The sequence below is a fragment of the Apodemus sylvaticus genome, chromosome 17, assembly GCF_947179515.1.
Source record: "Apodemus sylvaticus chromosome 17, mApoSyl1.1, whole genome shotgun sequence".
NCBI lineage: Eukaryota > Metazoa > Chordata > Mammalia > Rodentia > Muridae > Apodemus > Apodemus sylvaticus.
This window is the reverse complement of record NC_067488.1, coordinates 72,053,756-72,067,940: the sequence shown is the minus strand read 5'-3', so window position 1 is coordinate 72,067,940 and position 14,185 is coordinate 72,053,756. Positions and strand designations below refer to the sequence as shown.

General features: G+C 45.3%; 1 protein-coding gene across 4 annotated transcripts in view; it reads left to right on the top strand.

The window, feature by feature from the left end:
* Pfkm (phosphofructokinase, muscle) overlaps window positions 1–14,185 on the top strand; it is a 39,721-nt gene that overhangs the window by 2,735 nt on the left and 22,801 nt on the right. The window contains exon 1 of one of the 4 annotated variants that reach the window (XM_052161472.1): window positions 13,392–13,513. The exons of the other annotated variants lie outside the window; for them this stretch is intronic. The gene's annotated coding sequence lies outside the window, so the exon portion shown is untranslated. Of the gene's footprint in view, window positions 1–13,391; window positions 13,514–14,185 lie in introns of those variants that run through there. 4 annotated transcript variants of the gene reach the window in all.

Below are 14,185 nucleotides of genomic sequence, written 5' to 3'. Positions count from 1 at the left end.
GGTTGAGACACCAGGGAGAAAGTGTGTATGGAGGAGGGAGGGAAGGAGAGAGACAGAGAGATAGAGAGAGAGAGAGAGAGAGAAGCTGCAGGAGGAAGACTAGTTCTTTGTATGAACAATACTTAATTCTATTTATTCAATATTTCTATTTGTTTTTTTGTTTTTTTTTCTGTTGCTGTAACCAAACACCCAATGCGGGGAATGTATAAGATGAATTTTACTCACAGTTTAGGAAACTGGAAGCCCAAGAATAGGCAACTCCTTTAGTTTGGCCTCTGCTTAAGATTCCCTTGGTCAAGCTGCATCACAGCGAGAATATAAACAAGAAGGAGGGGTCACGCCATGAGACAGCTTGCAGGAGGTCGGGAGGAGTTGGGAGGAGCCAGTCTATCTGTTTTATAACCGCTGTCTTTAACAAGAGCTAACTGGGGTCCACGAGGACCCCTTAGCCCCTGCCCAGGCCGCTTCCTCCCACCCGACCCCATGCTCAGGGTTCCCCCAGTTCCTAACATTGCTGCCCTGAATGCCGTGCTCTCAACACACGAAATCTTGAACGGTACACTCACATGGTTTCTGAGCCACAGGCATGCTAAGTCACTTGACTCCCTCGTTACCCTAAGCTATTCAGTCTGGCTCCTGTGTTGTTAGTAAGCCTTCTATAGAAAAGATGCGAAACTCCCACCAATGGATTAAATTAAGGTATTATTATTATGTTACAAAATTATTCCAAAGACTATAAAATTTACCCTGGGAAAAATTTAATAACAGGTTTCCATTGTATATTTTAATAAAGGTTTATCTCACCAATACTTAATATTAAACTTTAGAAACACATCTATATGTCCCTTCTCAACTTGAATGCATCTGTATTGGAGCCAGTTCACTGACAGTACTTCTTTAGTTTCCACTGTGTGCCAGTGACCTGTTAGAAATAATACATTATAAAATATGCTATGTTCTTCCATTACTGTGACAAAATGCTCTCACCAAATAGCTTAGGGGAAGAAAGGTCACTTTGTACTCACAGCCTCAGATGTCTCAGTCCCTGCTGCGGGGAGGGTGTGTGGGGAGAGCGGCTCGCATTGTGGACAAGCGTCCTGTCTTAGTTAGCGCTCTCTGCAGGTTCCCTCAGAGACCTACCCAGAGGTCTTACCAATTGCCTGTATGTATACCCAATCCAATCAATCTGCCAGGCAGGAGCTAGAATACAAAACAATGCATTCCATCATGACATTTGTGCTAATCAAGGCTGACTCATGTTGTATATGTATGTATGTATGTGTGACATACATTTGTAGACATATATATATATATATATATAAAAAGCATCATTATGTTATATTGTTAAAATTATACTATTATATTAGTTAAAATTCAGAAATGTCTTAGACATTACTTAGCTCAACTTCTATGTATTTCCAGAAGGAATTCAGGGCTAAAAATGTTTTCTTTGGGAAGTTAAAGGCTGGGGCCTAGAGAGATGGCTCATCAGTTACAAGACCCGCTGCTTTTCCAAAGGATCCTAGTTTGATTCCCAGCATCCCCAGTCCACTTGGTAGCTCACAGCAGCCTGTAACTGCAGTCATCTGGAGATCTGGCCCCCTCTTCTGGCCTCCTTGTGCAGTGCATGCACATGGTGCGCACATACACGAAGGCAAAACACCCATACACATAAAAGTAAAATACAATTTTAAATAGAAGCTAACAATTCCATTAACTATTCCTGGTCCTATGCAATAGATGACAATATTTATCCATACCTTTTGAGAACATGCTATCTGAACTCATTGTATTAGACTCAATAAGAGATGAGAAAATGGTTTCCCTATTCCTCAGAAGCCTCAGTTCAAGGAGAAGCAATATATGAGATTATGTATAAATTGAGAGATTGGTGATACTGTTTCAATATATGGAATTTGTAAAGATCCCATAGAGTTGTGGGGACGAGCGGTGCCTTTCGGGGGCTTGGGCTCTCAGGATAGGTCTGGCATCGCGGCGGGACCATTATCCCACATGATATCAAATATCATGCTGTTTTCTTGATATACCTAGTATAACCAAACTGATGGGAAAGTGGTTTATACCCAAGAACATTAACTTGTTCAAATACTTGGGGTCTGCATTTGGCAACTGTGGGTATTCCTTTAATCCGGTGCAGAGTTAGCAGCTGGTGCCAAGGAGTGGCTCAGCCGGCAGCCTGTTCTACTCTGAGCGTGCTCCGTTTGCCTCCTGGTGGCCCTTGTCGTTGCCACTTTCCCTTCTCATCGCTCTACACCTTGTACTCAGGTCAGGCCCCCTTTGCCCCGATGACTGATTTGGACAGCCTCTGTGGTCTGCACTCTCCATTACCCCAGGGACAGAAGCGTGATATTCAGCTCCTGGGTTTGAACATCAAGGCCTCAAGTGACAGCCACTCCCAATCTTTACAGCTTTCCTCCAAGGGGAAGGAAATCAAGTATCCTCCAGCCTCAGTGGGGCTGCCGTGCTTTCTTTCATGATTGCTACCATCATTTTATTCTTCTACTGTCTGTCTGTCTATTTATTTTTGTCTTCCAACCAAGGAAGTCTGTTGACATTACAATTCATAACAGTAGCAAAAGTACAGTTATGAAGTAGCAGCATAAAATAATTTTATGGTTGGAGGTCAGCCCAACACGAGGAGCTGTACTAACAGGTCGCACACGGATTCAGCATTGGAAACAGACGTAACAAAGCACACACCTCCTTCATGAAGTCTACAGTCTATAGTGTGGCGAAGCAGCGTCAGACAAGGTCATAAGATGAGACTGGGGTGAGTCTGGGGAAGGAGAGCAGTACACAAGCAGTGTGTCAGCCAGGGCACTGAACTGGGGAAGGCTAGGGGGGCCTGCGTTACCCAGGCGGCAGATCCTTAAATTCTGGTTCTCCTTTCCAGTCCCACACCCACACTGACGACTCTGAGACTCATTTATTATTAAATGCCTAGGCCACCAGCTTTGGCTCATTCCCCGAGTAGCTAGTAACTTATTTAACCATTCAAACGATCCTCTCTACCACTTGGTAGTTACTCTCTTCAATTCCGGCCTGCTTCTCTCTTCTTGTCTCTTCAGCAGCTTCCCTGAGTTCATTTCCCTGCTCCACCTCCCATTCCTGCCTCAGCTCATTGGCCATCGGTTTTTTTATTGACAAGTAATGCTTACAGGAGATTCTACAAGGCAGAGCAGAGAGGATCCTTTTCCAGAAAGAGCAAGTGGCTCTGATCTTGGGAGAGATTGGCTCATTGGAAAGGTAGTGCGATCCAGTAAGACCCAAGCACTGGGGAGACTGCCCAAAGATATTATAAGAACAAGACCATGCAGTACCTTCTAAACTCCGGAAATACTTCTCTACTATGGGAAATCAATACTGACAGGATCATATTAAAAAGAAGAACAAAACCCCAAACATCTAACCACAAATCCACTTCCTTCACAGATTCAGGCTTAATGCAGTGTTGTTTTATGATAGATATTAAACCCAGGACCTTGTGCATGCTAAGCAAGCTCTAACATAGATTTACATCCCCACCCCTCATATTTGCTTGCTTCTTAAAATGATCTTTCAACCTGTGGATAGCAGCCCCTTGTGTGTGTGTGGGGGGTGTTGTCAAAGGGCCTTTCACAGGAGCTGCATATCAGATATTTATACTATAATTCACAACAGTCGTGAAGTAGCAGCAAAAACAATTTTATGGTTGGGGGCCAGCACGACATGAGGGATGTATTAAGGCATCGCAGCATTGGGAAGGTTGAGAAGCCCTGGCTTAGAGGGAAGCAGAAGTACAGTCATGCTCAGGTGGCTGGACTGCCTTGCTCTGCTCTTTTTGCATACAGGGTATCAAGGAGAAGTGGTGTCATCAAACAATATAAGGGAGCCCAGGGCTAAAGCACAAAACTGTGCACCAACCCTGGCTTACTTATGATCCTGCTGCTGAGGGGAAACAGAGACCCTCATCCCAGAGTGTGCTGGTCCTTGTTCCAAGCTCAGTTGCATAAGGAGGAGCTGCACTCCAGTCTCTAGGAAAACAGAGTATGTGTTTGCTTCACACTCAGTGGACGAGCAGCCACAGCTGCTGTTTTCTCTAGCTCTCTGCCCATGGTGTGTACACAGCCTTGCCCTATGCAGTGATGAGACTGGTGTGCGTATGTGTGTTTCTGACATACAGAAACTCAACCACCCACAGGAGTGGGCCGCATAGGCCTCTCTCCCAGCTCCTGACCTTTTGTAATGCACAGCAGGTAACATTCCAAAATAGCCAGGGTGCTGCTAAACATCCCACACGCACAGGAGTCCTCACAACAAGAGACACAGACCCACAAATGTCAGCCTCGCTGACCCTGATAATAATCTAGGCTGTCTTTCCGTTCTTTCTACAGCCTTGAGATTGTTACGAGCATCACACTAGGAGACATTTCTTCATGCATGTTTCAAACTTGAAGCAGTTCTTTCGAAAGGTGTGAGTGACACTGTCACTTCTTCTTGTGTGAGGGGATGTCACTGCAATTCTCTCAACCATGTGACAATTCTCACCAGAAGAGAAACGCCAAGAAACATGAGAGTGCAATTTTCAATGCTTTATCATAAAAATTGATCCCAGCTCACGAATGTGTAGTCTTTATCCTTAAGATGGGGCCTCTGTAAACAGCAAGCCACCTTCATGGTTAAAGGGTACATAGTATTTTTCTTATAGCTTAATTCTCACAACATCTCAATTTCCTTCTGGATAACTTACTTCCTCAGTGGGCTATTGAGCGCTGTGATGAACTGTGTGACACCTGGTATGTAATTCAAACACACGGTGATATCTGTTTTGTTTTGTTGAGACAGGGTCTCTCTACACAATCCTGGCTGTCTTGCAATTCACCATGCCGACCAGGCTGGCCTTGAACTTGTATCGATACACCTGCCTCTGCCTCCCAAATGCTCGGATGAAAGGTGTGCTCATGCCTAGCCTTGCATGTCTTCGTCATACAAATCTTGTAGTTTATTTGTGGCCTCATAAAATCTCGCATAGCTTTCCTTCGATTATAGTCTATTCGCCATAGCCAAGACAGGCGCCACTGGGGGCGCTCCTGTGGGTCTCCTCCGTGCTGCCTTCTTTGTCCTCATTATTCTGACCTCGCAAGAAGAGTCCAGTGTCTGCCTTTAGAGGCTCCATCTTGTGACCATGACACAGGGCACTCCAGAGGCATCACCAATAATCTGCCCCCCCCTTTTTTGCATGTAGGTATGACCCCTATGTTATTCATTCATTCATTCATTAATTCATTCATTCAATCTTTGGACTTCCTATTACATGAGGGGGAAAAATTGATTACTTGTTTAAGCAGCAAGAAACACAAAACCAAAAGCCAAGATAACTGAATGTAGGACAGATCAAATCCAGGACAAAAGATTTTGGGCAGTTTTGTGGGCCAGGCTCTGGTCCAACAGACCCAGCTGCCCACTTAATGTATGAATCCTGCCCTGTGCCTAGGAACTTCGCTGGTCAGCAGCTGGCCTAGGTAGCCACGGACTCGCATGACTGCTTATTTGTTGCAGGATATTTGATCACATCATGAGCCTTGATGTTGTGATATTTACTGAAAAATTCAGTTTCTAGTGGTGTGTGGCTTAGCCCTTAGCACACACCTTTAATCCCTCTGGTTAGAATATACCCGTGACCTTAGCGCACACCTTTTTTTTTTTTTTTTTTTTTGGATTTGTTTTTTTCAAGACAGGGTTTCTCTGTATAGCCCTGGCTGTCCTGGAAGTCACTCTGTAGACCAGGCTGGCCTCGAACTCAGATATCCACCTGCCTCTGCCTCCCAAAGTGCTGGGATTACAGGTGTGCGCCACCACTGCCCGGCCAGCACACACCTTTAATCCCAAACCATGAGCATAAAGTTAGTCTGTAGAAGGAAGCACATATGCTTGGAAGTGATGTCTAATTGAGTGGTAGACAAAGTAATGAATCAGAAAAAGACCTGACAGAGCAGGATATGCCCAACGCTCACAAGAGGAGAGAGAGGAGAGGGAACCTACGAGGCAGTGCAGAGAAGAGTAGTCAGTTTCACTGGTAGAGTTTTACAGACTGCTGCAGAAGAGAGGCAAGAACAGCTGCACAGAGACAGGTCGCAGACAGAGAAGCTAGGTGGTAAAGACAGAAGGAGCTAGAGAATAAGGAGGAGCCGGCCAGCCAGAAGATTAGAGCAGATTGCCCTAGTTAGCCTAAGGCTAAGCAGAGCAATTCAGGAGCGGCAGAGAGAGAAGCCAGGTTGAATCCATCAGTTTGGAGAGGAGTGTGAGCCAACAGCTGAGTTGAACCAGCCAATCAGAGATCAGAAAGAACAAGAAGAATAAGCTTATTCAGCAGTAAATCTCGGAGGCTGTACCATTCAGGCCTAGATTAGATTGTACGGAGGCTGGGAGCTTCCAGGACCCGGCCCCAGTTAGACAACGGGAGCAGTGATCCTCGGAGACCACAGTGGCTTCAGGCAAATAAAAATTACTTTTACACTTACTATTGAGTCCGAAATGGGAGAGCATTCAAAGGAATGATGCTCTTCCCACGATCTTCCGGGCTACAGCATCTCTGTAGAAGACCTCCGCCATGCTCTTCCTTTGTCTGACCCTAGCATTACTCACGCCCACTGCTGCTTTGCTGGTCTTTGGGCAGGTACACTCACACACAGGTGGTCTGTATAGACCAAGATGCAAAGTTTTGCACACATTGTGAGTGCACTCAGTGTGTGGAGTATTACTACTGCCTATGGCTCACCTCCTCTTTAAGAAAGAATTTTTAATTTCTGTACCAGAAACAAGAGCTTCCATTTATATGCTGTTATAAGAACCTAAAAACCTAGACTCCTGTTGAAGAAAAACGGGAATCCTGGTTCTACGAAGATTACCTTAATATCAACAAGATTTAACATTCCAGACTCAATTTCACAGAACTGGAATTTTCATGGAGCTAAAACTCTAAGGGCATATCTTAGGGTTCTTATTGATGTGGTAAAACACCACAGTCAAAAGCCACTCGTGGAGGAAAGGATTTATTTCATCTTACACTTGGCAATCACAGCCCATCATGAAAGGAGTCAGGGCAAGAACTCAGGCAGTAACTGAAGCAGAAACTGGAGGAGTGCTGCCTCCGGGCTTGCTCCCAGAGCTTGCTCAGCTCGCCTTCTTGTACCATACGGAACCACCTGCCAGGGTTGGCACCCCCAGAGTAGAACTGGCCCTCCACACATCAATCACTAAATAGGAACCGCCCCACGGGCTTGCCTAAGCCTCTCTCATAAGAATTCTTTCTCAAATGTGGTGTTGTCTTCTCAGATGGCTCTAGTTTGTGAGGGATCCTTCTCGTTTTGTTTCGTTTTTAAGACAGGGTTTCTGTGTGTAGCTGTGGCTATTGTGGAAGTCACTCTCGGCCTCACAGTGCTGGGATTAAAGGCTTGTGCTACCTCAGCCACCATCTACAACTCTAGTCTGTGAACAGATGACAAAAGCTAGCTCCTTCAACATTGTCTCAACTGGGAAGTTCACTGGGAGTAACAAGGAGCCTTGCACGCTCTTCTTCCATATGCGCAAACATGACATCAGGCACACAGGTAGGCACGTCTCTCATTGTTTGGTGGAGATGATCCTTTATATAAACAAAATCCTTTATTGCACCATATTTTGATCAACAGCACAACAGACATATTGACTGTCACAGGCTATCGTGACGAAACGACACAACCATCTAATGTTTTGTAGGTGGACCTATAAGTATTCACCATTGCATGTTTTCATTTGCCTGTCCACAGCATCAGGCAGGGCAGGAGCCAGGTAAGTTAGAGCACCTAGCTTCTCTACGTGCATGCCCCGACCTCCAGTTACCAGGGAACTTTTCTAAGCATCTCACACTTGGTCTCTCAGAATGTCTTCTCTTGATTTTTTTTTAAAACTCTGTTGTCTACTTGTACGTGATACTTTAGTAGCCAGGTGAATCCTGTAGAGCTCTGAGAAGCTTAGCAGGATCTTCTGAATGTCTTCCTGCACACCGAGGATCCACATGAAGAACGGCCTTTGGGGGAGGGGGCACCTGAAATGACTCAGAGAGTAAAGCCCTTGCTGCTGATATGCTATGTGAGCCAGAGTTCAGATCCCACAAAACTCGGGTGTAATCCCTCAGCAAAGCCGGGTGTAATCGCAAAGTGCGACAGGAGGAGGCTGGATGCCCAAGGCAAGCTGGTTAGCAGGATTGGCTGAATTAGCAAACTGGGTATGGTGAAAGACCCCTCCTCAATAAATAAAGTAGAAAGCAACTGAGGAAGACATCTGATGTCAACCTCTGGCCTCCACATGAGCATGCACACATGTATACCTGCACACACATGAGCACCTGCATCTGAACATACACCCATCCTATATGCATACACATGCAAAAGACAAAAAGAACAGGCCTTTAATTTCTGGGTACCGGGGTATGGCATAAGGTAAGATATCAGTCATTGTCCATTCTTTGTACAAGTTATCTTTCCCTGGGTGCTAAAGACAAGAAGACCACTGACAGTGGAAGGTAGAAAGATGGTGGACTATACCCTCATGACCTAGAGCACCTCCTCTGACCCACTTTCTCCCTCCTGGGGTCCACCATCCTAAGTCCTGAATTAGAATTTTCATTTTCAGAAGCTGAAGAAATCTGGAGTATATTTTGGCCCAAACCTAGTCTTCGAGCAATACCATGCCTAGTCCTTGTACTTTAGTCCTCGAAGTGGACCAGTTCCCCAGGCTTGTCTCCAGTGCAAACCAAGGCTTCTTTTTGAACGGGTACAGCACATACTTTTTTGTTTTTGTTTTTGTTTTTTTTTTGTTTTTTGTTTTGTTTTGTTTTGTTTTTGTTTTTTTGGATTTTGGTTTTTTCGAGACAGGGTTTCTCTGTATAGCCCTGGCTGTCCTGGAACTCACTCTGTAGACCAGGCTGGCCTCGAACTCAGAAATCCGCCTGCCTCTGCCTCCCAGAGTGCTGGGATTACAGGCGTGCGCCATCACCACCCGACCAGCGCATACTTTTATAGCTTCATTAAACCCTTCCAGCAGTGAAAATGGCCTTAATTTAGTTTCCTCAGGAAGTTGTGGCACCATCTCACTTTCCGCATCCTTTCCTGATCCATCTCGAAAGTCTGCTGACACTTCTTGGTCCACTCTGACTTGTAGGACGATGTTAGCCGCCTTCCTTAGTCACCACAGTTTAACCATCCTCCCCACTGCTCCACTCTCAGGAACGTTTCTCGATGCCAGTTAGATGGAGCCTGAGCACACACCGCATTTTCTAGAACTGCTTAGATCCAAGCATTTTCTCCATCAGTCCACCACCTGTGTACAGGCAAGTGCCACCACCGCCTGGCTCCAAGTTGTTAATATTTGTGGAAGAATTATTTTGAATGTAAAAGTTGTCTGATGAAAATTCAGAAAAATAAAGACATTGAGCTTGGGAATTTAAAATTACAACGCAGGAAAAACTGTTTGTAATGAGCTGTCCCTGTGTAATTGTCTCCTCTGTCTCTCTAATGTTGGAATATTTGTATCCACTTGTGCCTTTCCCTCTAAGCAGTACTGAGTAGATATATCAAATATTTACTCTCCTGGTCTTTTGGGGTTTTATTTACCGTCAACCAACATGTTTATGTCATAAGAATTCGATAGATTGCCAGGAGCATGCCTGTAATCCCAACACTCTGGGAGGCAGAGGCAGGCGGATTTCTGAGTTTGAGGCCAGTCTGGTCTACAGAGTGAGCTCCAGGACAGCCAGAGCTATACAGAGAAACCCTGTCTGGAAAAAATCAAATCCAAAAAACAAAACAAAACAAAACAAAAAACAAACAAACAAAAAAAAAAGAATTGGATAAATTACAGGTGTTACAAGGTTACTAATTTATTCAGTTATATTCCAAGTCTAATAAAATAAATAAGATCCCAGAGAGAACAGTTTTTTTTTTAAATGTACAAAATAAAAGTCCTACCCTGCTCAATATCCTCTTTTTTTTTTAGCATATTACATGGATACAACACAGCATATTTGCTGCAATTGATGAACCAATATTGATACACTGTTATTAACTGAAGCCTGTGGTTCACATTATGTAGTTCTACAAGTGTTGACAAATCCATATGCCCACTGTTACAATGTTACTGAAGAGTTTCACCACTGTATCTTGTACTTCTTACCTGGTTTTAAGCTCAGGGTGGACCATGTTACCAGCCCCACCCAGGTTCCCTTGGATCTGAGGATGAAACACACACACACACACACACACACACACACACACACACACACACACACACTAGCTTATTTTATTTTGGGTATGCTTTAGTTCAATGGCCAGGCTCTTCTAAGCCTTCTTCAGCTATCTTACATCCTTCTTTTCACTCATTGGTTGTTCAGTTACCTTCTCCTTGTCCAGCAACCCAAATCTGCCCTCAGTTGAATTATGTTTCTAATATCCTGCCTGCTACCTCAGGCCCTATTAGGGAAACAGTTGATGACCACTCCACCCAAGATCTTATATGGTTGATGGCTCTTTCTCCCTCCAAAGCATGGTGAATTCTCTTTTTTCCCTGTGTCTGCTAGCCTGCCTGCAGGAAAACTCAGAAGTCCTGCCTATTCTGCCCAACTCATTGGTTGCTAGCATCTTTATTGATCGATCAAGAACCAATTGGGGAACAGGACCTTCAGTGTTCATAGGCAGATTCCTGATCAAAACATCAGAATCACCCCCTATACACCACCTTTAAAGTCCTGTGTCTATGCGTCTATGCTCTACATAAATTCCTCTCCCCTCTATTTCCTATTTCTTCTTCTTCTTCTTCTTCTTCTTCTTCTTCTTCTTCTTCCTCTTCCTCTTCCTCTTCCTCTTCCTCCTCTTCCTCTTCCTCCTCCTCCTCTTCCTCCTCCTCTTCCTCCTCCTCCTTCTTCTTCTTGTTTTTTGAGACAGGGTTTCTCTGTACAGCCCTGGCTGTCCTGGAACTCACTCTGTAGACCAGGCTGGCCTCGAATTCAGAAATCCTCCACCTGCCTCTGCCTCCCAAGTGCTGGGACTAAAGGCCTGTGCCCCCACTGCCTGGCCTCTGCTCTATTTCAAATCCTAAGTAACCACTGATCTTTTCTTAGTTTTGCCTTTTCCAGAAAACTGGAATCTTATATAGCAAGTAGTGTTTTCTGAGATATTTGCTGAGAAAGGTGGTGCATTTAGGCTTTCACCATATCTGTTTACAGCTTGATAATTAATTTTCTTTACTGTTGAATAATGCTTTGTCATATCAGTATACCATGCTTTCTTTACCTATTTACCTCGAGAGATGTCTTGGTTGCTTCTATTTTGGGGCAAGAGTGAATAAAGCTGTTGTACATATGTATGAGGACATAAATGTAACTCATTTAAGTAAAATAGTTAAGTGACTGCCGTGTCTGTGGCAAGTCCACATTTACCTTGGCTGGAAACCGCTAAGTTGCCTTTAACTAACATGCATTCTGCCAACAATGAATGATGTTCACTAATGTTCAGGGTGGCCTTCCAGTCTCCCCGTGCTTAATATTATCCTCTCCTCCTATTTGAGCCATTTGGGGAAGGACCTCTCAGCTCCCTGGTGGTAGAGCAAATAAGTGTTCCTTCATATGCTTATTTTCCACCTGTGTGTTTTCTTTGATGAAATGTCTGCCCAGATCCTTTGCCATTTTAAAACTGAGTTATTGCCTTTTTTTTAAACTATTGAGACATTAGAGGGTTTTATTTGTGTATGAAGTTTTTTTTTTTTTAAATTAGTTCTGTGAGCGGTTTGAGTCTCCTCTGACGTGTGCATACTCTGTGTGATCAAATTCATCCCCTTCCCTTTGCTTTTCCCAATCTCTCGCCCTTTGCTGCCCACCCGGTTTTGTGTTCTTCTTTTCTTTTAGCCCTTTAAGACCAATCTGTGCTGCTCAAACAATCTTGGATGTGGTCTTCCACTGGGGTCAACTTATCAGGAGCCACACTCTCAAAAAACTGTCTCTTCCTGCCCCCCAGCAGCTAAGTTTGCTTTTTGCCCAGTCCCCTCTCCATGCTGGTATTTGGTCTGGTCTTGGCTTGCACACGTTTTGTAAATGCTGTCGAAATTGCTGTGGATCCATATCTGCAGCTGCCCTGATGTGCCCACAGGATAGTTTTCTTTGTAGCCACCCACTGCCTCTGGCCCTCAAGTTCTTTCTGACCCTCTGTTGGAAATGATTCCTGGGCCTCCCCAGTGGAGATGTGAGCTCTTAATTGTTGCACTTTGTCCAGTTGTGGTTGCTGTGTTAATCACAACCTACTACAAATAGAAACTCTCAGATGAGGGTTGAAAGACAATAGGAAACAGTCGGTGTGTGGGGAAAGGGATACAGAAAGGCAGACACAGGGTGGGATTACTAGGCAGGTCTGAGGGGTCTTTCTTCTACACCCCAGTCCTTTATGAGATACACAATTTGAAAATACTGCCTTTGGTTTTATAGGTTGCCTTTTTTTTTTTTTTTTAATCTTCTCGCTGGTATCATTTTTCTCGCTGGTGTCATTTTTCATTGACTGTTCACTTGCATTCTCATTGCTGGCAGCCGGAATGTACACAGCAGAGGCAAAGCGAGCAAGAGAAAGGGCAGTAGAGAAATCCGAAGATCCTGAGAAGCAGGAGTAGAGTTAACTGTGGGCAGCACTCAAGCGAAGGCAAAGGGTGAGGCAGAGAGAGAGCGGAGGATCTGAGTTGGGGATGCCGGCAGTACTCCGGGAGCAACCACCCACTGTTCTTAGAGCCCATGCTGCTCAAGTCTCACGGAGGTGGCTGCACACTTCCAAACCTCTGCAACCTGCTGCTGCGGACTTGAGAAGGGGCCCTTACTTCTTTGGTCCTTGGTAGCATGCCAGCTGGATTCGCTCTCTTTCCTCTCTTAAAAATGATGCAAATCTGGAAGGATTTTTGAGGTTATTGTATAAGATATATCACTGTTCTGTGCTTCTTAAAGGTGGGATCTGTCTTAAGACAAAGCCTGGCACACAGACTCCAGATAAAATGTTCCTTGAAAGAGCGATAAAGGTGGTCAATTGCTGTGGTAGGATTTTAACAGTGGCAGATGCATTTCAATTCAAGGAATAGCAGACAGACCAGGAGAGGAAAAGTTGGCTTAGTTGGAAACAAGATTAGCAACTACATAGATTCTAACTCTCATCACTTACACGAGCAGATAGCTCCCAAAATAAAGACGTGGTCCCCGGGAAGCAAGAGTGCAAGCCTCAGCCACAAGGCAGCAGAGTTCTTTTGGGGTGGAGGAAGTGGAGGAGGGAGGCGAGCAAAGGGAGGCGGAGCCTCCTTGCCGTCTTTGGCCTGTAGAGGTTTGGAAGCCTCCCCTCCTCCCGCGGCTGCCTCCACCTGGCTCCTCCCCGTGTTCGCCTAGCTCCCCTTCCCCCTTTCCCCAAGGACAATCTGCAAGAAGGCAGCGGTGGAGGAGAGCAAAAACTACAAGGCAAGAGGGAGGCCTTGGGTGGAGAGTAAGGGGCGAAGCCGAGAGTGAGGTGGGAGCGAACGTGCCGGGAGCAGGCGGTGGGGAGGACGGAAAGAAACAGAGGGCCAGACGTGACAAGGCATCCGAAATCGCAGGCAAGAGGGGGATGGGTGCTGGGCACTCGTGAAGAAGGGGAGCCTCTCGGCTAACGTCCCAGCACTTGCACGCCCAGGTCCCATATGCATGGCCAGGGATGTTCAGCTGCACTGCACTTGGTTGCCTGACCCCTCCCCTGGCACATATCCAGTTCAAATTGGTGCACCTATGATGCTTCCAAGCCGTGTTCCTGCTTCCTGCGAGCTCACACACACACACACGCACGCACACACACACACACACGATTTTGTATATTTATATTTAGCATCAGTGACTATGTCACATGCGTGTCACTTCGAGTCCATGAAGTATGCGGGTGTACAAATTGCATGTATTTTTGTGTCCTGTGCCTCTTGACATGTAGACTCAGGAGAATGTGAGCTGTTTACAGACCAGCTAACCTGGGTAGGGTGAACTCTCTCCCATTGAGAGAGGAGCTGTGGAGATGGCTAGGGGCTTCTACAGGTGACGAGCCAGTCTGGTGACGAAACTCAGGAGGAAAAGAAAAAAACCTCAGGGAAAAAGAGCAGGACAGTT